Raw genomic sequence first — 25650 nt, forward strand, 5'->3', positions numbered from 1 at the left:
GTCAGATTGTGGGCACATCCTATTCATCCTTCGCGAGGGGGGTACTCATATGGATAGCAGGAAGTGTCCCCTTCACTCAAACATCGCACAAGATAGATCACGAGGGCAGGTATGTGGTGGTGGAGGGTAAGCTGGACGGCAAACAATTGTCAATTATAGGGGTATACGCTCCCAACAGCGCACTGCCTGAGTTCCTGAGTACACTCACTCCAGCGCTATTAACGAACCCCGAAGCACCCGCCATATGGGGAGGAGACTTTAATTGCACGCCAGATCCAGCATTGGACAGGTCAAATTCCCCCACACATTCAATAGTCATTAGACACCTCAGCCGCCCATTATCGACATGGGCTAGTAACATGAGCCTTCATGACATATGGCGCATGAAACACCCACGACACAGGGAGTATTCATTTTACTCAGCACCACATAAGGTACACACTAGGATAGACTTGATGTGGGGCACTCAGGAGATCTGCACAGGGATCAGCGGAACAGAATATCTAGCCAAGACACTATCAGATCACTCACCGCTTAATATAGCCTTGGACTGGGGCAGGAAGCGCCAGGCTATTCCAACATGGAGGCTACAAGCGGAAGCATTACATGACCCTGCATTCACAGAGTCACTGAGAACAGCGCTAAAACAGTACTGGGAACTAAACACCGGCACCACAAAATCAAGAGCAATGGAGTGGGACGCACACAAAGTGGTGATTCGTGGACATTGTATTTCCACTACATGGGGGGTGAGGCGCACACTTCACGCAGAGGTTAGCAAGCTGGAGAAGAAACTAAGAGTACTAGAAAACGCGGTTGCTCGCAATGAAACGCCATACACGGCTCTGAAGGAAACGCGCGCGGAACATGCAAAGGCTGATGCCACAATACGCCTCCACGACCACAAACACCACATGGCTAGGCTACAGTCGGAAGGCGACAGATCTGGTAGGCTGCTCGCGTGGCTGCTGCGGGAGGACCGGCGGTGCCCTCCAATAGGGGCAATAGGAACAGGCGCAGGCGCAATAGCTACTACGCAGGTCAATATAAATGATGCGTTTAGGGAATATTATACACAATTATACACCAAAAGCACATCAAGCACCATTCAACAGCTTGTGTCCTTTCTAGCAGACTCTCCTCTGCCCCAACTAATGCACGTCGACAGAGAGACACTAGAAGCCCCCATCACATTAGGGGAACTTAATAAGGCCCTCGAACAACTACCTAGGAATAAAGCCCCAGGTACAGACGGCCTGCCATCAGAATACTACTCCACTTTTGCGACACACCTTAACACACATCTCCTAAAAACGTTTGAAGAAGCAGGGATCAACGGTATCCTGCCCCCCTCAATGAGAGAGGCAATGATAGTGGTCCTTCCAAAGCAGGGGCGCGACCCCACTGATGTCAGGTCTTACAAACCTCTCTCACTATTGAACCTAGACTGTAAGTTACTTGGCAAAATCCTGGCTAATAGACTAGCTCCCTACATGCATATCCTGATACATGATGACCAGAATGGATTCATCCCGAAATGTAACACCTTCCTAAATATTCAGAGGCTGCTCAGTGTGATGGGAGATACCTCCCCGACCGCACTCGAGGAAGTGGTGATATCGCTTGACATAGAAAAAGCGTTTGATACATTAGAATGGGACTTCCTGTTCGCCACCATGCAGTTATTGGGTATTGGTCCAAAATTCATAAACTGGGTACGTATTCTGTACACTGCCCCACAGGCTAGGGTGAAGACGGGAGGAGTAATATCAGAAACCTTTCCGATTAGCAGGGGAACAAGACAGGGCTGCCCCCTCTCCCCCCTCCTGTTTGCTTTAGCGATGGAACCACTAGCTGTACGCGTCCGGGCCAAAAAAGAAGAATGGGGGGTGTCAAGGAACGGTACTCTCCACTCCATATCATTATACGCAGATGATGCCTTGATATATATACGCAGAGTGGAGGATTCGCTGGCCCCAGTGATGTCGCTACTGTCCGAGTTCGGAAGGGTATCTGGTCTAATAGTTAACTGGGGGAAATCCTGTATATTCCCACTAACCAGCTGGCCCCCTGCGAGGCAAGAGAGCGCCCCTTCAGGCCACCTAAAATGGTGCTTCGACACATTTAAATACCTACGGATCAACATCTACCACAAGGCCGAAGATCTAAGGGATGGAAATCTGGGAAAAGCGGTGTCCTCTGTTAAGAGCTCAATACGCTTCTGGAATAAATTACCACTCTCACCACTGGGTAAAGTAGCTATAGCAAACATGCTGATATTACCTAGACTGTTGTATTATTTTGCGGCCCTGCCAATCAATATCCCCAAAAGCTTTTTCGTTGGCTTGAACTCCATCCTACTACAGCTGGTGTGGGGTGAGGGCAGAAGGCGGATTGCACTTACCACGCTGCATCATCCGGTATCAATGGGTGGACTGGGCGCCCCAAACTTTGAGCTCTATTCTGCGGCCGCACAGCTGCAGTGGATCTTAAATTGGCTCCATAGACCCAGCTCGTCAGAAACCATATGGCTGCAATCCCGACTCCAGGGCGCTCCCGTACTAGTGTGGTTGCTGGACAAGCAGACTAAAAGCACATGCACAAATCCATTGATGATAGTGGCACACACATATTGGAAGAAGTATATCCAAAAGGGAATTAAAAGGCTACCCTACTCACCACTTCTCCCATTGGATCGGCTCCCCGGGTGGGTGGAAGCCGGCTCATATTCACCTACAACTTGGTCAGATGCGGGTATAAGCACAGTAGGAGACTGTTTCGAGGAAGGGAAATTAATGACTTTCGAAGCTATACAGGCCCTCACAGAGATCAATCCAGGGCAATTCCTGGCATACCACGCGATATGCCATGCAATCAGGAAAACGTGGGCATCTGGCGACGCAGAGCCTGATATCTCAGTCACCCTGCACCACATGCTGAACTGGGATCCCCAAGGAAAAGCAGTCTCAAACCTTTATAAACTTCTGAACAGACCCCCGGAAGACAACCTGCAGAAAGCTAGGGAGAGGTGGAATACCGTATTGCCCACTCCGATCTCAGAGACAGAATGGCCAAAAGCTCTGTGCCACACACGCGAGGTCTCAAGAAACCCCAGATTCAGATACACACAGTTCAATTATCTACATCAGACATATCTGGCGCCGGCCAGGATTAAGCGCATGTTCCCCAGATCGGACCCAGCCTGTCCCAGATGCAAAATACCAGCAGCACAGTTCTATCACATGGTCTGGGAGTGCCCGCGGTTGGGGGTGGGGGGTGGGGGGGGGGTGGTCACAGCCTTAGCAGAAATCACGAGGCTCAACCTGGACACGAATCCCAAATCCTGTCTACTCGGACTAAGGACAAGGACGAAAAGAAATAAACACTTGCACAGGTTTGTGGATCTAGCGTATGTAATGTACAAAAGACTGATAGCAATGAACTGGAAGGCTCGCAACACACCTGACTTAAAAGTCTGGCTCGCCCTCACGTTACGCTGGGCTCGCGCTGAGCATCAGGTATTAACAAATTTAGCTCGTAGGGGACTGCGACAGGCGGGCTGCGAGACCTGGGGCATCTTAGTGTCCAGGCTAGAAGCCAAAAACGATGAAAGACCCCCCTGAATCACAGACGGCTGCACCCACCTGGAAGGCTGTGGGCCCACCCCCCGGCAGAAAGTCATCACCACATCTGGGGAAGCATATATATCCATCATTAATGCCTCGCCAACATGGATAACACAGCAGCCCCCCCCCCTCCCAATGCATGCATGCCACAGCACTAAGAAGCCTGCACACTCAACCAATAGTCACCAGCGCTACGCTCCACTGTGCCATTCCCCTCCCCCTTGCCCCCCTCCCCCCTCCCTACGCTCCTCTGACCCCCCGCCCTCGCCCGTGTGGCGATGCGGGCCCCTGTCACCAGTGGCAATAGAACCACATTGCAATTGAAAGCCTCGTCTTATGCGGCGGCAACTTCGGAAGTGTTGGGCAGAATAAACATACCGGGTAGTGCACACAAGTTCTTAGGAGTTTTGTTATATATATCGTTCTTAATACGGGAAAGCCAGACGGCAAACTGTAACCAATGACAAATCATTATTAATGTCTGTATATGCAAGAAATGTATGGCTTTTGTTTTGAAAAATCAATAAAAATATATTTTAAAAAAAGCAGTTGAAAACGAGCTGAAACCCCCCAAAAAAAACCAACAAAAAAAAACTGGTCATGGATATTTGCTTACGCTTTCCCTCTCTACCACTCATTCAATTTTTGGTCAACAAACTGCGTCAAAACAAACTCATACTTATAGCACCAACGTGAGCATGCCAACCGTGGCCTAGCACCACACTGCTAGACCTTTCAATAGTACCACACGTCAAACTCCCAAACAGGCCAGACTTGCTGACGCAACATAAACAGCAGATCAGACACCCCAATCCAGCGATGCTCAATCTAGCTCCTGAAATCTTAGTTTGGCTATCTAAATCTTCCACCAGAGTGTATGGAAGTCATTAAACAGGCAAGAAAACCTACCACCAGGCACTGTTATGCTAACAAATGGAAAAGATTTGTTTTCTACTGTCAAGCAAAACACACCACCTTTGGATGCGTCCATACAAGACAGCGTAGGCTATTTACTCCACCTACAAAAAGCAAATCTAGCTTTTTCATCCATCAAAATACATCTCACAGCAATTTCTGCTTATTTGCAAAATAAACAGACCAAATCCCTATTTAGAATACCAGTCATTAAAGCCTTCATGGAGGGCCTAAAACAAATCGTACCTCCAAGAACTCCACCAGTACCCTTGTGGAGTCTTAACATTGTACTTACACGACTCATGGGTCAACCATTTGAACCCATGCACTCCTGTCAGATCCAGGTCTTAACCTGGAAAGTAGTGGCAATCACTTAATTACGAAGAGTTAGTGAAATACAAGCATTCACTATTGAAGAACCTTTTATACAGGTACACAAACAAAGTTGTACTCCGCACAAACCCTAAATTTCTACCAAAAGTCATCTCAGTTTCATCTAAACCAAACAGTGGAACTTTAAGTCTTCTTCTCACAGCCAGACTCAGTGGCAGAAAGAGCACTGAATACATTAGATATTAAAAGAGCTCTAATGTATTACATTGACAGAACAAAATCATTTCGTAAAACTAAACAGTTGTTCGCATTCCAAAAACCCCATACTGGTAATCCTATATCCAAACAAGGCATAGCCAGATGGATAGTGAAATGTATACAAACTTGTTACCTGAAAGCTAAAAGACAACTGCTCATTATGCCGAAGGCACACGCCACCAGAAAAAAGGGAGCAACAATGGCGTTTCTGGGAAACATACCAATGACAGAAATGTGTAAGGCAGCCACTTGGTTGACCTCTCACACTTTTACCAAGCATTACTGTGTAGATGTGTTAGCAACACAACAAACCACAGTAGGACAAGCTGTACTAAGGACATTATTTCAGACAACTTCAACTCCTATAGGCTGACCACCACTTAGGGGAGCATTACTGCTTTGTAGTCTATGCATAGCATGTGTATCTGCAGCTACACATGCCACCGAACGGAAAATGTCACGTTCGATGGCATCTGTCGCTGTAGATACGCATGTTCTGCAATAGCTCGCCATCTGGTGTTGGGCCGGAGTGTTACAAGTTGTTTTTCTTCGAAGAAGTCTTTCGAGTCACGGGACCGAGTGACTCCTCCTTTTGTCTCCATTGCGCATGGGCGTCGACTCCATCTTCGATTGTTTTTTTTCCGCCATCGGGTTCGGACGTGTTCCTGTCGCTCCGAGTTTCGGAACGGAAAATTAGCTAATTTCGGAAGATTTTCGTCGGTATTGTTGCGTTCGGGATCGGCGTACTTAGATTCCACACCGCATCGAAGATCGAAGAGCTCCGGTGCCCTTCGGGGTAGTTTTTCGATCCTCCGTCGGGGCCTGGTCGGCCCGACCGCGTGCTGAAGAACGCCGATGGAACGGACCCCGTTCCGTTTCTGCCCCAAATGCCACAATAAATACCCCTACACAGACCAACACTTGGTCTGCAACCTGTGCCTGTCACCTGAGCACAGCGAAGACACCTGCGAGGCCTGTCGTGCGTTCCGGTCCCGAAAAACACTCCGAGACCGTCGAGCCAGAAGACTTCAAATGGCGTCCGCACCGACAGCCCAACGGGAGTTCGAGGAACAGGAAGAAGAAGGTACCTTCTCGATCCAAGACTCAGACTCCGAAGGATTCGACGATACACAAACCGTGAGTAAGACGTCGAAAACCACACAAAGAAACATTTACAAGGCCCAGGGGACGCCACTGCCACCAGGCCATGGCTCGACCCATAAATTCGGTGACCGACCGTCGGCACCGAAAAAGGCCCAAACAGTGCCGAGATCGTCCGACTCCGGTCGAGACACCGGCACGCAGCCTTCTCGGGACCGAGAAAGTGCTGGAGACAAGCCTCGACACCGAGATGCCGGTGTGGACACGGCTCGACGCCGAGACAGCGGCACCGAAACAGATCGACGCCGAGAGGTTTCGGCCCCGAAAAGGAAAAAAGTCACCTCGGAGCCGAAAAAACACGCAGACAAAGTTTCGATGCCGAAACAAACTGCAAGCGACCCAGCTTCAGGCTCTTATACAGAAGAGCACTCGCTAACCTCCCAAATGCAAAAGCATAGGTTTGAGGAAGAGCTACAAGCAACTGATGTGGACCATACGCAAAAGCGTATCTTCATTCAGCAGGGGACAGGAAAAATAAGCACCCTTCCCCCCATTAGGAGAAAGAGAAGGTTGGAGTTCCAGACGGAACAAGCACCACAACCAAAAGTGGTGAAAAGAGTTACACCACCACCCTCTCCTCCGCCCGTGATTAACGTTTCACCAGCACAAACTCCATCACACTCCCCAGCTCATACCACCATGAGCCAGGGTGACCAAGATCAGGACGCATGGGACCTATACGACGCCCCAGTGTCAGATAACAGCCCGGAGGCATACCCTACAAAGCCATCTCCACCAGAAGACAGCACCGCGTACTCTCAGGTGGTGGCTAGAGCAGCACAATTTCACAACGTAAACCTCCACTCAGAACAGGTCGAGGATGATTTCTTGTTCAACACACTCTCCTCCACCCACAGCTCCTACCAAAGCCTGCCTATGCTCCCTGGTATGCTCCGGCACGCAAAAGACATATTTAAGGAGCTGGTCAAAAGTAGGGCAATCACACCAAGGGTGGAAAAAAAGTATAAGCCGCCTCCTACGGACCCGGTTTTCATCACTACACAGCTGCCACCAGACTCTGTTGTTGTAGGAGCAGCTAGGAAAAGGGCCAACTCTCACACATCTGGAGATGCACCACCCCCAGATAAAGAAAGCCGCAAGTTCGATGCAGCTGGTAAGAGAGTCGCAGCACAAGCTGCAAACCAGTGGCGCATCGCGAACTCCCAGGCACTACTTGCGCGCTATGACAGAGCCCACTGGGACGAGATGCAACATCTCATTGAACATCTGCCCAAGGACTTCCAAAATAGGGCAAAACAAGTGGTTGAGGAGGGACAGACCATCTCCAACAACCAGATACGTTCCTCCATGGACGCTGCAGATACAGCTGCACGGACAATTAATACATCTGTAACTATCAGAAGGCATGCATGGCTCCGAACGTATGGATTTAAACCAGAGATTCAACAAGCAGTTCTCAATATGCCTTTTAATGAAAAAGAACTGTTCGGTCCAGAAGTGGACACAGCGATTGAGAAACTCAAAAAAGATACGGACACTGCCAAAGCCATGGGCGCACTCTACTCCCCGCAGAGCAGAGGGAATTACAGCACATTCCGTAAAACGCCCTTTCGAGGGGGGTTTCGGGGTCAAAGCACACAAGCCAGCACCTCACAAGCAACACCGTCCACTTACCAGGGACAGTATAGAGGAGGTTTTCGGGGACAATATAGAGGAGGGCAATTCCCTAGAAATAGAGGGAGATTTCAAAGCCCCAAAACCCCTACTACTAAACAATGACTCACATGTCACTCACCCCCTCCACACAACACCAGTGGGGGGAAGAATTGGTCATTATTACAAAGCATGGGAGGAAATCACTACAGACACTTGGGTTCTAGCAATTATCCAACATGGTTATTGCATAGAATTTCTACAATTCCCTCCAAACATACCACCAAAAGCACAAAATTTAACAACACACCATTCCAATCTCCTGGAGATAGAAGTGCAGGCACTATTGCAAAAGAATGCAATCGAATTAGTGCCAAACACACAAATAAACACAGGAGTTTACTCACTGTACTTTCTGATACCAAAGAAGGACAAAACGCTGAGACCAATCCTAGACCTCAGAGTAGTGAACACTTTCATCAAATCAGACCACTTCCACATGGTCACACTACAAGAAGTATTGCCATTGCTAAAACTGCACGACTACATGGCAACTTTAGACCTCAAGGATGCTTATTTCCATATACCAATACACCCATCGCACAGGAAATACCTAAGGTTTGTATTCAAAGGAATACATTACCAATTCAAGGTACTGCCTTTCGGATTAACAACCGCACCAAGAGTCTTTACCAAATGTCTAGCAGTAGTCGCAGCACACATAAGAAGGCAGCAAATACATGTGTTCCCATATCTAGACGACTGGCTAATCAAGGCCCATTCGTTAATAGAGTGCTCAAATCACACAAATCATATCATACAAACCCTCTTCAAACTAGGGTTCACCGTCAATTTCACAAAATCCAAAATTCTGCCACGCAAGGTACAACAATACCTGGGAGCCATAATAGACACATCAAAAGGAGTAGCCACTCCAAGTCCACACAGAATTCAAAATTTCAACACCATCATACAACGCATGTATCCAACACAAAAGATACAGGCAAAGATGGTATTACAACTCCTAGGCATGATGTCATCATGCATAGCCATTGTCCCAAACGCAAGACTGCACATGAGGCCCTTACAACAATGCCTAGCATCACAGTGGTCTCAAGCACAGGGTCACCTTCTAGATCTGGTGTTAATAGACCGCCAAACTTACCTCTCGCTTCTGTGGTGGAACAACATAAATTTAAACAAGGGGCGGCCTTTCCAAGACCCAGTGCCACAATACGTAATAACAACAGATGCTTCCATGACAGGGTGGGGAGCACACCTCGATCAACACAGCATACAAGGACAATGGAACGTACATCAAACAAAACTGCATATCAATCACCTAGAACTTCTAGCAGTTTTTCCAGCACTAAAAGCTTTCCAACCAATAATAGTTCACAAATACATTCTCGTCAAAACAGACAACATGACAACAATGTATTATCTAAACAAGCAGGGAGGGACGCACTCCACGCAGTTAAGCCTGCTAGCACAAAAAATTTGGCATTGGGCAATTCACAACCAAATTCGCCTAATTGCACAGTTTATACCAGGGATACAAAATCAACTCGCAGACAATCTCTCTCGAGATCACCAACAGGTCCACAAATGGGAAATTCACCCCCAAATTCTGAACACTTATTTCAAACTCTGGGGAACACCTCAGATAGACTTGTTTGCGACAAGGGAGAACGCAAAATGCCAAAACTTCGCATCCAGATACCCACACAAACAATCCCAAGGCAATGCCCTATGGATGAACTGGTCAGGGATATTTGCTTACGCTTTTCCTCCTCTCCCTCTCCTTCCTTACCTGGTAAACAAACTCAGTCAAAGCAAACTCAAACTCATATTGATAGCACCAACTTGGGCAAGGCAACCCTGGTACACAACGCTGCTAGACCTATCAGTGGTACCCTGCATCAAATTGCCCAACAGGCCAGATCTGTTGACACAGCACAACCAAAAGATCAGACACCCAGATCCAGCATCGCTGAATCTAGCAATCTGGCTCCTGAAATCCTAGAATTCGGGCACTTACAACTTACCCAAGAATGTATGGAAGTCATAAAACAAGCAAGAAGGCCATCCACCAGGCACTGCTATGCAAGTAAATGGAAGAGGTTTGTTTGCTACTGCCATATTAATCAAATACAACCATTACACACAACTCCAGAACATGTAGTGGGTTACTTGCTTCACTTACAAAAATCTAACCTAGCTTTCTCTTCCATTAAGATTCACCTTGCAGCAATATCTGCATACCTGCAGACTACCTATTCAACTTCCCTATATAAAATACCAGTCATTAAAGCATTCATGGAGGGCCTTAGGAGAATTATACCACCAAGAACACTACCTGTTCCTTCATGGAACCTAAATGTTGTCCTAACTAGACTTATGGGTCCACCTTTTGAACCCATGCACTCCTGCGACATACAGTTCCTAACCTGGAAGGTGGCATTTCTCATCGCCATTACTTCCCTGAGAAGAGTAAGCGAGATTCAGGCGTTTACTATACAGGAACCTTTTATACAACTACACAAAAATAAAGTCGTCCTAAGGACCAATCCTAAATTTTTGCCAAAGGTTATTTCACCGTTCCATCTAAATCAAACAGTGGAACTTCCAGTGTTCTTTCCACAGCCAGATACCGTAGCTGAAAGGGCACTACATACATTAGATGTCAAAAGAGCATTGATGTATTACATTGACAGAACAAAGAACATCAGAAAGACTAAACAACTCTTTATTGCATTTCAAAAACCTCATGCAGGAAACCCAATTTCAAAACAAGGTATAGCCAGATGGATAGTTAAATGCATCCAAATCTGCTACCTTAAAGCTAAACGACAGCTGCCCATTACACCAAGGGCACACTCAACCAGAAAGAAAGGTGCTACCATGGCCTTTCTAGGAAACATCCCAATGCAAGAAATATGTAAGGCAGCCACATGGTCTACGCCTCACACATTCACCAAGCACTACTGTGTAGACGTGTTATCCGCACAACAAGCCACAGTAGGTCAAGCCGTATTAAGGACATTATTTCAGACTACTTCCACTCCTACAGGCTGATCCACCGCTTTTGGGGAAATAACTGCTTACTAGTCTATGCAGAACATGCGTATCTACAGCGACAGATGCCATCGAACTGAAAATGTCACTTACCCAGTGTACATCTGTTCGTGGCATCAGTCGCAGTAGATTCGCATGTGCCCACCCGCCTCCCCGGGAGCCTGTAGCAGTTTGGAAGTTACCTTCAATTATTTATATATGTATCATCTCAACCTTAAATAGGTGCATACTTAGTCACTCCATTGCATGGGCACTATTACTACAATTCAACTCCTACCTCACCCTCTGCGGGGAAAAACAATCGAAGATGGAGTCGACGCCCATGCGCAATGGAGACAAAAGGAGGAGTCACTCGGTCCCGTGACTCGAAAGACTTCTTCGAAGAAAAACAACTTGTAACACTCCGGCCCAACACCAGATGGCGAGCTATTGCAGAACATGCGAATCTACTGCGACTGATGCCACGAACAGATGTACACTGGGTAAGTGACATTTTCATTACCCAGTGTACATCTGTTCGTGGCATGTTCCGCTGCAGATTCACATGCGCCCTCCCTGGGAGCCTGTAGCCGTTTAAGTTGCATTAAAATTGTATATATGTAAATAAATATTCCTTTACCACAAACTATGTACATACATATCTATTCCATTGCTTGGACATCTTTAGTATCCTCATTCTACCACTCCTACCTCACCCTATGCAGGGAAAACAATCTAAGATGGAGTTGATGCCCATGCGCAATGGAGCCGAAAGGGAGGAGTCACTCGGTCCTGTGACTCGAAAAGACTTCTTCGAAGAAAAACAACTTGTAACACTCTGATCAGTATAGGGAAAGGTGCGTAAGACATTGTGACACGAAGGGTTAATTAGCTTGAACAGTGTAGATGAACGTGATGCCTGCTGAAACCCGAACAACGTGGAAAAGTCCACGATGTTTGCTTTCAAGCTTGTTTTTCAACATTCCATAGATAAACTTATTTGCAGCTGCATGTGTAAGAAACAGGATGTGTAGGAGCGAAAGACGGAGGTCGTCTCAACCTTGAGAACGAGAGTACAGGAAAAAGATGGAATGAAAACAATGTCCAGGGAATGGCAGAGCAGCCAAGAGACACGTGCTGATAACATAGCTAGAAAATGCTGGAAAGGGATAGAATCCAAGCTTCAGGTTATTTAAGCACTGAAGTGCGGGTGAGGGGATTGAAGCTCGCAGATGGGGTTGTGAAAGCTGCCATCTCCAGGCCCACAGCGCTGCCTCACAGTTTGCTGTTCAGAGACCGTGACACTTGAGGGGGAGAGAGGTCCAAGCGGGCGGTGTAGGGCTTCCCAGCATTTTGTGGACTAAGTTAAGTTCCACCCAGGGATGAAAGGCCTTTGTTTCTCTGCTCTATTATTATGATTGATTATTTTGCTTGCACTGTGTTTATAATCTGAAGTATTCAGCTTGTTTATATTTTATTTCCTGAACATCGTAGCGTGAGCTTGCTGCAGTAATTGAAATACGCATTTCGTATACCGTTAATCAAAGCTTATATCTGTCAATGAACTCTTTGCTCATATATACTTAATAGATGCTCTTTGTTGTGTGTTTACATATAAATTGATGCTCTTCTTTGCTATTTTCATTCTATTTCGCTGATGTGCCAAATGTATACGTTCACCTGAAACTCTAGTAAAGCTAAATTGTGTTCATAATTGGCGTGTAGTCCTTCATTGAGCGTCCTTATTGACTTATATCGAACAGATCAGGTGTCAATCAGTCACCTGGATAAGACAGTTTGGTACCAGGAGTGGGGTTTAAGTCAATAATGCCTCTTTGGGGACGTAAGAAAAGTGAGGCAGAGCGCGGAAGGTAGCATGGGGCAGAAGCCAGATCCATTCCAGGGTGGTTAGCAACTGACCCGTTATCTGGTGTGGCAGGACTCCTGAACCGGTGGGCAGCGCCAGTGTTATGGGAGGCATTAGATGAGAAAGTGACTCCTCTCTTAGTGGAAGATGTGGTCCAGAGTGTGAAGCTAAGAGGGGCGAAGCTGGAGCTGAAAGCAGCAGGGCAAGTGGGATGGCTTTTCCTGTCTGCGCTCCGTACAGTATACAGGAAAACATTAACACAAGATGCAGAGATAAGAAAACTGCGGGATAAGGTTGCAGCTTTGCAGGAAAGGCAGTTACTTATGAAAGAGACTATAGAAAGTGCAGTAACTTGGGGTGATCAAATGGAGCAGTGAGGCAAGGTGCACCGCATTAGCAGTACGAGTAGCAAAACAGAAGAGTAGGCAGAAGCCTAAAATACCCTCAGCTGTGCAAGTGAGGGCATTGGTACGCAAAGAAAACTTGGATCCTTATACTTGGGATGGAACAGTCTCGGATAATGATGATGACTGGAATTGGGAGGATGAGGTGGAAGTAAGTGTAGTAGAACTAGGTGGGGTTGAAAGTGGAGAAGGACGTGTAGGTGAAATTGAAGGTGAAAGGGGAAGTGTAATGGAGGTTCGCTCACTCGTGCAAAACAAATCAAAGGGAGTGAATGGTGGTCAAATACAGAATTCTCGTTTGGTAAGAGATTATTCACGGAGTGAGTTGTTGGAGATAACCTGTATGTTTAGACAGATGCCTGCAGAGCCTTTGTTTAAATGGTTGGTGAGATTGTGGGACACTGGAGCAGATGGTACATATTTGTCACCAACTGTACTTTTGAAAATGGGATCAGTAACTACACACGCCATGTTAGAGCAACGGTTACAAGGTGCACAGGGGCAACAAGTTTTCTCTCTATTGGGTTGGTTGATGGAAGGAGTGAAGCAATTGTACCCAACTGCTATAGATGTGGAAGAGAGTTGGGGCCCTTGGCATACGATTTCAGAGGCAAATGAACAATTGCAAGAAATGGGGATGAAGAACGCAGTGTAATCCCAACAGTTTTTTGGACCTGATGTTGAACCCGTGACAGCAGGGATCAGGGCACGGTTAATCAGAAATGCCCCTCTGCATATGCAAGGTGCCTTGTTGGCTCTTCTAGGACCCGCTCAGGGAAGACCAGTGGGGGATGTGGTGTTATTAATGGCACAATTGGAAGGGCTTGACAGACAAAAATCAGCAAGAGCAGTGGGGCAGGACAATAAGTATAAGGGATGGGGATTCCACAATAAAAGTGACCAGACAACAAATGTGGATAGATTTATTGAACGCTGGGGTGAAGAAAGAGGAGATAGATGGGAAGCCTACCCCTTATCTGCTTAATAAATGGAAAGCATTGCAGCATAGACAGAAAGAGAAGGAGGCATTTGACGAGAAGCAGCCCTCAGCACCACCCATGGAAGAGTCTGAGAAGGAAAAAACTGAATCAGGGAAAAATCGGAAGGTGCCTGTCTCAACTCTATATCCCGACTTGTCCAGCGATGGCTGGGAAGTCCCAGACCCCTTATTATGAAGGTCAGGCCAAACCCCGGGGGTCAGAGCAGTGCAAGAGGTAAGCCCCGGGGACAGGCGGCCATATGTACCTCTCATCTTTTATTGGTAAAAAGGAACACAACATGTTATGGCACTGCTCGATACAGGTGCGGAAGTAACTTTGATAAATGGAAACCCTAAGAGGCTGCCAGGAAAGGGTGTGATCATTAATGGTTACGGGGGTGCAGAGACAGAGGCCAAACCTGTTAAACTCAAATTGTCAATTGGTAAAGGACCCCCGTTCATGGCAGGAGTGTTAATAGCCGAAGTATCAGAAAACATTATTGGCATGGATTTGTTACTAGGCAAAACTATTGATACGCAATGGGGAACATTTACTTTTGGTGTGAGGAGCGTACATATAAAGAAATCTAGGACAGTTCTGCTTGGACATGCAAAGTGGAGCCCATTACATGTGCCTCCTCCAAAGGAGCCGGTGTGCATTAAACAGTACCGCATACCCAGAGGTCATAAAGAGATTTCAGAAACCATTCAGGGGCTGCTAGATGCAGGTGTGTCAAGGCCGGCTGTAAGCCCATTTAACTCTCCCATATGGCCCGTGAAGAAACCAGATGATACTTATCGAATGACTGTCGACTATCGACAACTGAATAAAGTGGCTCCACCCTTGGCAGCCACAGTCTCAGACATCATCACGCTGGTGTAACAGTTGAGTAAAGATGTGGGGGGAATGGCATGCCGTGATTGATTTAGTAAACGCCTTCTTTTCAATTGACATTGAGGCCAGTCAAGACCAATTTGCAATAAGCTGGCAGGACAGGCAATTCACATTCAGGAAGTTGCCCCAGGGGTACGTTCATAGTCCCACATTGTGTCATAGACTAATACCCAGAGATTTAGCCAACTTCTCGGCAGGAAACATCCGACTTGCACATTACATTGACGACATCATGATCACTTGGGAAACCAAAGAGCAAGTCTCAGACACATTAGAAAGGTTAATTGAATACTTACAGCAGAGGGGATGGGCTATCAACCCGAAAAAGGTCCAAGGCCCGGCACAAGAGGTGAAATTCCTGGGCGCTATTTGGTCAGGGCTGGTAAAAAGAATACCGCAGAAAGTGATTGATACGGTACAGCAGCTAAAGATTCCTACAACTAAGGCAGAAGCACAACGATTTATTGGTTTGATGGAATTCTGGAGACAACATATCCGTCACTTAGGATTAATACTGAGACCATTATATCAAGTCACACAAAAAAAGCATGCTTTCCAATGGGGACCTGAACAGCAAGAGGCCTTTGAGGGAGCAAAAGATGCATTACAGAATTATTTTGCGTTAGGTCCCATCACAGAAGGAGACCCGTTTGAGCTGGAAATGATAGTACAGGATGATGTAGTGATGTGGAGCCTATGGCAGAGGCAGGGAAAAAAAAGGGTGCCACAAGGATTCTGGTCAAAGAGATTAACACCATCCATGAGCAATTGCACCCCGTTGGAAAAAGAACTAGCAGGGGCATACTGTATTGGGCATTAGTGGAAACAGAATGCATAACTGGTGACCGGCCGGTTACCTTAAGAACACGGGTCCCCTTGCTAGGTTGGATAAGAGAAGGAGGGGCTGGCACTAAAGTAGGCAGGGCACAGGAGTCTACCATCGTAAAGTGGAAATGGTATCTGCAGCAGAGGGCAAAGCCGGGGCCGGCAGGAGTGTCGAAGTTACAAGAAGATATGCTAGGGCCAGTGGACTTGCAGGCAATGGCCCCCTCTCCAGAACCCTCTGAAATGGAAATGGAATCGTCACCATTTAAAACAGCCCCATCTTTTGAACAACTCACTGAAGAAGAACAGCAAAATGCATGGTTCACAGATGGCACCGCCCAGTATCATCAAGGAAAAAGGCAATGGCAAACAGTCGCATTCCAGCTTGCTACAGAAACGCTGTTGCTACGAGGAGGAGATAATGGATCAAGCCAGCTTGCAGAACTGCACGGGGTAGCAGCAGTGATCGAGCAGGCCCCCATCGGAGAGAAAACATTTGTGTACACTGACAGCTGGGCCACTTACCAAGGACTAGTAAGCTGGGCCCCGACTTGGCGCAAGGATGGATGGAAAATCAAAGGCACCCCCATTTGGGGAGGCTAGCAGCTATGGGAAGAGATGTGGGAAAAATGTCAAATCTATGTGGGACATGTAGATGCCCATTGCCCATCGGACACCTCGCTTGCATCTCTATTCAACAACACTGCAGATCAGATGGCCAAAACACGAACAGTGGTCATCAATGAGGAGGCTGAAGCTGCTCTAGCAAACTGGGCCCAAGCAACATCCGGACATCTAGGAGAGAATGGCACTTATGCATGGGCACGGCAACAACAGATTCCAGTTACTAAAGAACAGGTGCAACAAGCAGCAAAGGAGTGCCCCACATGCAACCAGATTAGACAAATGCCCCTGCAAAAGAAGCCTATCGGCCATATCAGAAGAAGAACTGCAGCTGCTACGGTGTGGCAATTGGACTATATCGGGCCGCTACCAAAAGAAGGAGGAAAAAGCTATGTATTGACTATGGTGGACACCTACTCCAGCCTTATGTTGGGTATGCCCTGTAAGTCCGTAGACCAGAAGGCCACTTTGCAAGGGCTAAACTACCTGATAAAACATTATGGGGTACCAGATGAGATCCAAACAGATAGGGTGTAAAGAAATGGCTCCCTGTTGCAGTTACCCCCCCCACTTTTTGCCTGATACTGATGCTGACTTGACTGAGAAGTGTGCTGGGACCCTGCTAACCAGGCCCCAGCACCAGTGTCCTTTCACCTAAAATGTACCATTGATCCCACAATTGGCACACCCTGGCATCCAGATAAGTCCCTTGTAACTGGTACCTCTGGTACCAAGGGCCCTGATGCCAGGGAAGGTCTCTAAGGGCTGCAGCATGTATTATGCCACCCTAGAGACCCCTCACTCAGCACAGACACACTGCTTACAAGCCTGTGTGTGCTAGTGAGAACAAAATGAGTAAGTCGACATGGCACTCCCCTCAGGGTGCCATGCCAGCCTCTCACTGCCTATGCAGTATAGGTAAGACACCCCTCTAGCAGGCCTTACAGCCCCAAGGCAGGGTGCACTATACCATAGGTGAGGGTACCAGTGCATGAGCACTGTACCCCTACAGTGTCTAAGCAAAACCTTAGACATTGTAAGTGCAGGGTAGCCATAAGAGTATATGGTCTGGGAGTCTGTTTTACACGAACTCCACAGCACCATAATGGCTACACTGAAAACTGTGAAGTTTGGTATCAAACTTCTCAGCACAATAAATGCACACTGATGCCAGTGTACATTTTATTGCAAAATACACCCCAGAGGGCACCTTAGAGGTGCCCCCTGAAACTTAACCGACTGTCTGTGTAGGCTGACTAGTTCCAGCAGCCTGCCACACTAGAGACATGTTGCTGGCCCCATGGGGAGAGTGCCTTTGTCACTCTGAGGCCAGTAACAAAGCCTGCACTGGGTGGAGATGCTAACACCTCCCCCAGGCAGGAGCTGTAACACCTGGCGGTGAGCCTCAAAGGCTCACCCCTTTGTCACAGCCCAGCAGGGCACTCCAGCTTAGTGGAGTTGCCCGCCCCCTCCGGCCACGGCCCCCACTTTTGGCGGCAAGGCTGGAGGGAACAAAGAAAGCAACAAGGAGGAGTCACTGGCCAGTCAGGACAGCCCCTAAGGTGTCCTGAGCTGAGGTGACTCTAACTTTTAGAAATCCTCCATCTTGCAGATGGAGGATTCCCCCAATAGGGTTAGGATTGTGACCCCCTCCCCTTGGGAGGAGGCACAAAGAGGGTGTACCCACCCTCAGGGCTAGTAGCCATTGGCTACCAACCCCCCAGACCTAAACACGCCCTTAAATTTAGTATTTAAGGGCTACCCTGAACCCTAGAAAATTAGATTCCTGCAACAACAAGAAGAAGGACTGCCCAGCTGAAAACCCCTGCAGAGGAAGACCAGAAGACAACAACTGCCTTGGCTCCAGAAACTCACCGGCCTGTCTCCTGCCTTCCAAAGAACTCTGCTCCAGCGACGCCTTCCAAAGGGACCAGCGACCTCTGAATCCTCTGAGGACTGCCCTGCTTCGACGACGACAAGGAACTCCCGAGGACAGCGGACCTGCTCCAAAAAGACTGCAACTTTGTTTCAAGAAGCAGCTTTAAAGAACCCTGCAACTCCCCGCAAGAAGCGTGAGACTTGCAACACTGCACCCGGCGACCCCGACTCGGCTGGTGGAGAACCAACACCTCAGGGAGGACCCCCGGACTACTCTACGACTGTGAGTACCAAAACCTGTCCCCCCTGAGCCCCCACAGCGCCGCCTGCAGAGGGAATCCCGAGGCTTCCCCTGACCGCGACTCTCTGAAACCTAAGTCCCGACGCCTGGAAAAGACCCTGCACCCGCAGCCCCCAGGACCTGAAGGACCGGACTTTCACTGCAGAAGTGACCCCCAGGAGTCCCTCTCCCTTGCCCAAGTGGAGGTTTCCCCGAGGAAGCCCCCCCTTGCCTGCCTGCAGCGCTGAAGAGATCCCTTGATCTCTCATTGACTAACATTGCAAACCCGACGCTTGTTTCTACACTGCACCCGGCCGCCCCCGCGCTGCTGAGGGTGAAATTTCTGTGTGGGCTTGTGTCCCCCCCGGTGCCCTACAAAACCCCCCTGGTCTGCCCTCCGAAGACACGGGTACTTACCTGCAAGCAGACCGGAACCGGGGCACCCCCTTCTCTCTATTCTAGCCTATGCGTTTTGGGCACCACTTTGAACTCTGCACCTGACCGGCCCTGAGCTGCTGGTGTGATGACTTTGGGGTTGCTCTGAACCCCCAACGGTGGGCTACCTTGGACCAAGAACTGAACTCTGTAAGTGTCTTACTTACCTGGTAAAACTAACAAAAACTTTTGAAATAGCTATTTGTGAATAACTTGAAAAGTATACATGCAATTGAAATGATTCAAAGTTCCTGATGTACTTACCTGCAATACCTTTCAAACAAGATATTACATGTTAAATTTGAACCTGTGGTTCTTAAAATAAACTAAGAAAAGATATTTTTCTATACAAAACCTATTGGCTGGATTTGTCTCTGAGTGTGTGTACCTCATTTATTGTCTGTGTATGTACAACAAATGCTTAACACTACTCCTTGGATAAGCCTACTGCTCGACCACACTACCACAAAATAGAGCATTAGTATTATCTATTTTTACCACTATTTTACCTCTAAGGGGAACCCTTGGACTCTGTGCATGCTATTCCTTACTTTGAAATAGCACATACAGAGCCAACTTCCTACATAGGGTCACACACTTTTCAGGGAAAACAGTGCAAGACTGGGTGCAGGAACAGGGAATTCGGTGGATTTTGCACCTTAGTTATTATCCACAAGCTGCAGGCATGATTGAGAGATATAACGGATTGTTGAAAGAACAGCTAAAAAAGTTATCAGCACATCAGACTCTAAAAGGATGGAGTAGTAATTTAGACAAAGCTTTGTTCAAATTGAACAATAGACCAGTTGGGCAGCAGGCTCCTTTCATTCGGATGACAGGGCATGATAAAGGAACCACCCATACAATGATTGTCTGGAAAACAAACCCTCAAGCTCGATTACCTTTACAGGCTACTTCTAGCAGTATAGGACTAGACCTGTTTGCTCCAGAGGATGGAGAAATACCCGTAGGACAGGTGAAAACTGTTCCTCTAGGAACAGGAGTAAAAGTACCACCTGGAACATATGGTAGAATTGCCCCTCGATCCAGCCTAGCCATCAAGGGAGTGTCGGTGCTAGGGGGAGTCATAGACCCAGATTTTAGAGGAGAGGTTAAAGTAGTATTACTGAACCAAGGAGATGCTGCTGTATCATATCAAGCACATGACAGACTTGCTCAATTGATTTGTGAACAAGCGTACACCCCCCCATTTTGAAGAAAGATCTGCCTCCCCCACTGATAACACCCAGAGAGGTGAGGGAGGATTTGGAAGCACAGGAAGAAAAGTATGGGTGCACCATCCAGGGAAAAAGCCAGAGGCAGGAGAGATAATGAGTCAAGGGGTGGGGAGTACATATATTGTACTTTTACAGAACTCTAATGTACCTGTATTTGTACCTGCAGTGAGACTTACCCCACGGTCGTAAATGATGACATCTGCGTCGATGACGTGATTCCTGTTTGCGGTCATGATTATAACTGGAAGAGGTGTTTGGGTTCGACCAAATGTAGCAGAGAATGTCGTTACGGACCTTCATGTCACTTGTGCACCTCAAGCCTCTAACGTAACTGATGACCAAGGAAATGTTTCATTTTGCAACGTGAAGGTACCTGGAGGCAAGTGGATGGCTGCCAAAGCTGTAACCTGGAAGGTAACTGGACAGCAAATCCGACATGCCAACTGACTGAACGAGTTGCAGGGTACGCCAGCAACAGTACTGGCTTTGAATTATACGCTAATCATGATATGTAAATATTGTGATACCATTGTACCTTTTACACCAGCACAGGTATATCCGTGTAAACCCTATGATTGTTCTAACAAAAAAAGTATTTTACCAGGACATATGGTGGTTGTTACAGTGAACAATGGAACCAAAGGAGTTCGATACTCCTAACCGCCAGCTTTCATGTTTTATGTAGCCGAAAGACATATGGTTAGCAACTTAGATAACTATTGCTAAGGGAAATGTCTCAAAGTATGATCAATTATGAGCAACATGGACACTACAGTTATGGCCCTTGCCGAAGTTACGCATTATAAGAGATCTAGGATCCATGATAGACGGGGCAACTGGAATCAGGGTAGGGGCCCTGAATTCTTTTGATATTGAAGCCATTAGGAATAAGCTATTGTAAGGAAATGCCTCCTTGGCATGGTTACCCCCTGACGTTTTGCCTTTACTGATGCCAAGTTATGATTTGAAAGTGTGCAGAGGCCTGCTATCCAGGCCCCAGCACCAGTGTTCCTTCTCTAAACTGTACCTTTGTCTCCACAATTGGCACAGCCCTGGCACCCAGGTAAGTCCCTTGTAACTGGTACCCCTGGTACCAAGGGCCCTGATGCCAGGGAATGTCTCCAAGGGCTGCAGCATGTCTTATGCCACCCTGGGGACCCCTCACTCAGCACATACATACTGCTTGCCAGCTTGTGTGTGCTGGTGGGGAGAAAACGACTAAGTCGACATGGCACTCCCCTCAGAGTGCCATGCCAACCTCACACTGCCTATGGCATAGATAAGTCACCCCTCTAGCAGGCCTTACAGCCCTAAGGCAGGGTGCACTATACCACAGGTGAGGGCAAAGGGGCATGGGCACTATGCCCCTTCAGAGGGCATCTTACAGATGCCCCCTGAAAACATACCCGACTTCCAGTGTGGGCTGACTAGTTTTTGCCAGCCTGCCACACACTAGACATGTTGCTGGCCACATAGGGAGAGTGCCTTTGTCACTCTGTGGCCAGGAACAAAGCCTGTACTGGGTGGAGGTGCTTCTCACCTCCCCTGCAGGAACTGTAACACCTGGCGGTGAGCCTCAAAGGGGGTGACTCCTCCTTTTTTTTTTCTCATTATGTCCTCCAGCCTTGCCGCCAAAAGTGGGGGCAGTGGCCAGAGGGGCGGGCATCTCCACTAGCTGGGATGCCCTGTGGCGCTGTAACAAAGGGGATGAGCCTTTGAGGCTCACCGCCAGGTGTTACAGTTCCTGCAGAGGGGGGTGAGAGCCATCACAAGAGCCATCACACCGCGGGTGGAGAAAAAGTACCAACCACCCCTGTCTGACCCAGTGTTCATCACGCAACAGCTGCCACCGGACTCTGTAGTGGTTAGTGCTGCAAGGAAAAGAGCCAACTCACAATCATCTTGAGATGCACCACCTCCAGATAAAGAGAGTCGCACAGTTGACGCTGCGGGAAAGAGAGTGGCGTCACAGGCTGCCAACCAGTGGTGTATTGCAAATTCACAAGCCCTCCTCGCACGTTATGACCGAGCTCACTGGGACGAGATGAGTGATATCATCCAGCATCTCCCCAAGGAATATAAAAAACGGGCTCAACAGGTGGTAGAGGAAGGGCAAGCAATATCGAACAATCAAATTTCTTCGGCATTGGATGCCGCTGATACTGCTGCAAGAACGGCAGGCACAATTAAACGGCACGCTTGGCTAAGGTCCTCAGGGTTCAAACCTGAGATACAACAGGCAGTACTGAACATGCCATTTAACCAGCAACAGCCATCGAAAAGATGAAGAAAGACAGTGACACGGCCAAAGCCATGGGCGCGCTCTACTTGTCCCAATATAGAAGGACATTCAGGAAACCGCAATTTAGGGGAGGTTTCAGACAGCCTTCAGAGGCATCCACCTCTCAAGCAAAACCCACCTACCAATCCCAATATCAGAGAGTGGGTGTAGGAAGTTGGCTCTGTATGTACTATTTCAAAGTAAGAAATAGCATGCACAGAGTCCAAGGGTTCCCCTTAGAGGTAAGATAGTGGCAAAAAGAGATCATTCTAATGCTCTATTTTGTGGTAGTGTGGTTGAGCAGTAGGCTTATCAGAGGGTAGTGTTAAGCATTTGTTGTACACACACAGGCAATAAATGAGGAACACACACTCACAGACAATTCCAGGCCAATAGGTTTTTGCATAGAAAAATATATTTTCTTAGTTTATTTTAAGAACCACAGGTTCAAGATTTACAAACAATACTTTAAATGAAAGGTACTTCACTTAGGAACTTTGAATTAGCAAAATAGCATATACAGTTTTCACACAAATAACATATAGCTATTTTAAAACTAGACAGTGCAATTTTCAACAGTTCCTGGGGGAGGTAAGTGTTTGTTAGTTTTTGCAGGTAAGTAAACCACCTACGGGGTTCAAAGTTGGGTCCAAGGTAGCCCACCGTTGGGGGTTCAGGGCAACCCCAAAGTTACCACACCAGCAGCTCAGGGCCGGTCAGGTGCAGAGGTCAAAGTGGTGGCCAAAACACATAGGCTTCAATCGAGAAGGGGGTGCCCCGGTTCCAGTCTGCCAGCAGGTAACTACCCGCGTCTTCGGAGGGCAGACCAGGGGGGTTTTGTAGGGCACCGGGGGGGACACAAGTCAGCACAAAAAGTACACCCTCAGCGGCACGGGGGCGGCCAGGTGCAGTGTGCAAACAAGCGTCGGGTTCGCAATAGGTTTCAATGGGAGACCAAGGGGTCTCTTCAGCGATGCAGGCAGGCAAGGGCGAGGCTCCTCGGGGTAGCCACCACCTGGGCAAGGGAGAGGGCCACCTGGGGGTCGCTCCTGCACTGGAGGTCGGATCCTTCAGGTCCTGGGGGCTGCGGGTGCAGTGTCTTTACCAGGTGTCGGGTCTTTGATGCAGGCAGTTGCGGTCAGGGGGAGCCTCGGAATTCCCTCTGCAGGCGTCGCTGTGGTCAACTCTGGCTACTCACTGTCTCGTAGTCACCGGGGAGTCCTCCCTGTGGTGTTTGTTCTCCACAAGTCGAGCCGGGGGCGTAGGGTGCAGAGTGCAAAGTCTCACGCTTCCGGCGGGAAACGTGTGTTGTTTCAAAGTTGCTTCTTTGTTGCAAAGTTGCAGTCTTTGGGGAACAGAGCCGCTGTCCTCCGGAGTTCTTGGTCCTTCTAGATGCAGGGGAGTCCTCTGAGCCTTCAGAGGTCGCTGGACCCTGTGGAACGCGTCGCTGGAGCAGTGTATTTAGAAGTGGGGAGACAGGCCGGTAGAACTGGGGCCAAAGCAGTTGGTGTCTCCGTCTTCTCTGCAGGATTTTCAGCTCAGCAGTCCTTCTTCATCTTAGGTTGCAGGAATCTATCTTGCTGTGTTCTGGGAGCCCCTAAATACTCAATTTAGGGGTGTGTTTAGGTCTGGGGGGTTAGTAGCCAATGGCTATTAGCCCTGAGGGTGGCTACACCCTCTTTGTGCCCCCTCCCTGAGGGGAGGGGGGCACATCCCTAATCCTATCGGGGGAATCCTCCATCTGCAAGATGGAGGATTTCTAAAAGTCAGAGTCACCTCAGCTCAGGACACCTTAGGGGCTGTCCTGACTGGCCAGTGACTCCTCCTTGTTTTTCTCATTATCTCCTCCGGCCTTGCTGCCAAAAGTGGGGCCGTGGCCGGAGGGGGCGGGCAACTCCTCTAGCTGGAGTCGCCCTGGGGTGCTGTAACAAAGGGGGGTGAGCCTTTGAGGCTCACCGCCAGGTGTTACAGTTCCTGCAGGGGGAGGTGAGAGGCACCTCCACCCAGTACAGGCTTTGTTACTAGCCACAGAGTGACAAAGGCACTCTCCCCATGTGGCCAGCAACATGTCTGGTGTGTGGCAGGCTGCTAAAACTAGTCAGCCTACACTGGTAGTCGGTTAAGGTTTCAGGGGGCACCTCTAAGGTGCCCTCTGGGGTGTATGTTACAATAAAATGTACACTGGCATCAGTGTGCATTTATTGTGCTGAGAAGTTTGATACCAAAATTCACAGTTTTCAGTGTAGCCATTATGGTGCTGTGGAGTTTGTGCATGTCAGACTCCCAGACCATATACTCTTATGGCTACCCTGCACTTACAATGTCTAAGGTTTTGCTTAGACACTGTAGGGGCATAGTGCTCATGCAATTATGCCCTCACCTATGGTATAGTGCACCCTGCCTTAGGGCTGTAAGGCCTGCTAGAGGGGTGACTTATCTATACCTATAGGCAGTGTGAGGTTGGCATGTGTAGGAGGCTGGACTGGCTTGTAGTGAGTACCAAGGGGTACTTGCACCTTGCACCAGGCCCAGTTATCCCTTATTAGTGTATAGGGTGTCTAGCAGCTTAGGCTGATAGATAATGGTAGCTTAGCAGAGCAGCTTAGGCTGAACTAGGAGACGTGTGAAGCTACTACAGTACCACTTAGTGTCATATGCACAATATCATAAGAAAACACAATACACAGTTATACTAAAAATAAAGGTACTTTATTTTTATGACAATATGCCAAAGTATCTTAGAGTGTACCCTCAGTGAGAGGATAGGAAATATACACAAGATATATATACACAATAGCAAAAATATGCAGTATAGTCTTAGAAAACAGTGCAAACAATGTATAGTTACAATAGGATGCAATGGGGAAACATAGGGATAGGGGCAACACAAACCATATACTCCAGAAGTGGAATGCGAACCACGAATGGACCCCAAACCTATGTGACCTTGTAGAGGGTCGCTGGGACTATTAGAAAATAG

This window comes from Pleurodeles waltl, chromosome 4_2 (genome assembly GCF_031143425.1).
Source record: "Pleurodeles waltl isolate 20211129_DDA chromosome 4_2, aPleWal1.hap1.20221129, whole genome shotgun sequence".
Taxonomy (NCBI): Eukaryota; Metazoa; Chordata; class Amphibia; order Caudata; family Salamandridae; genus Pleurodeles; species Pleurodeles waltl.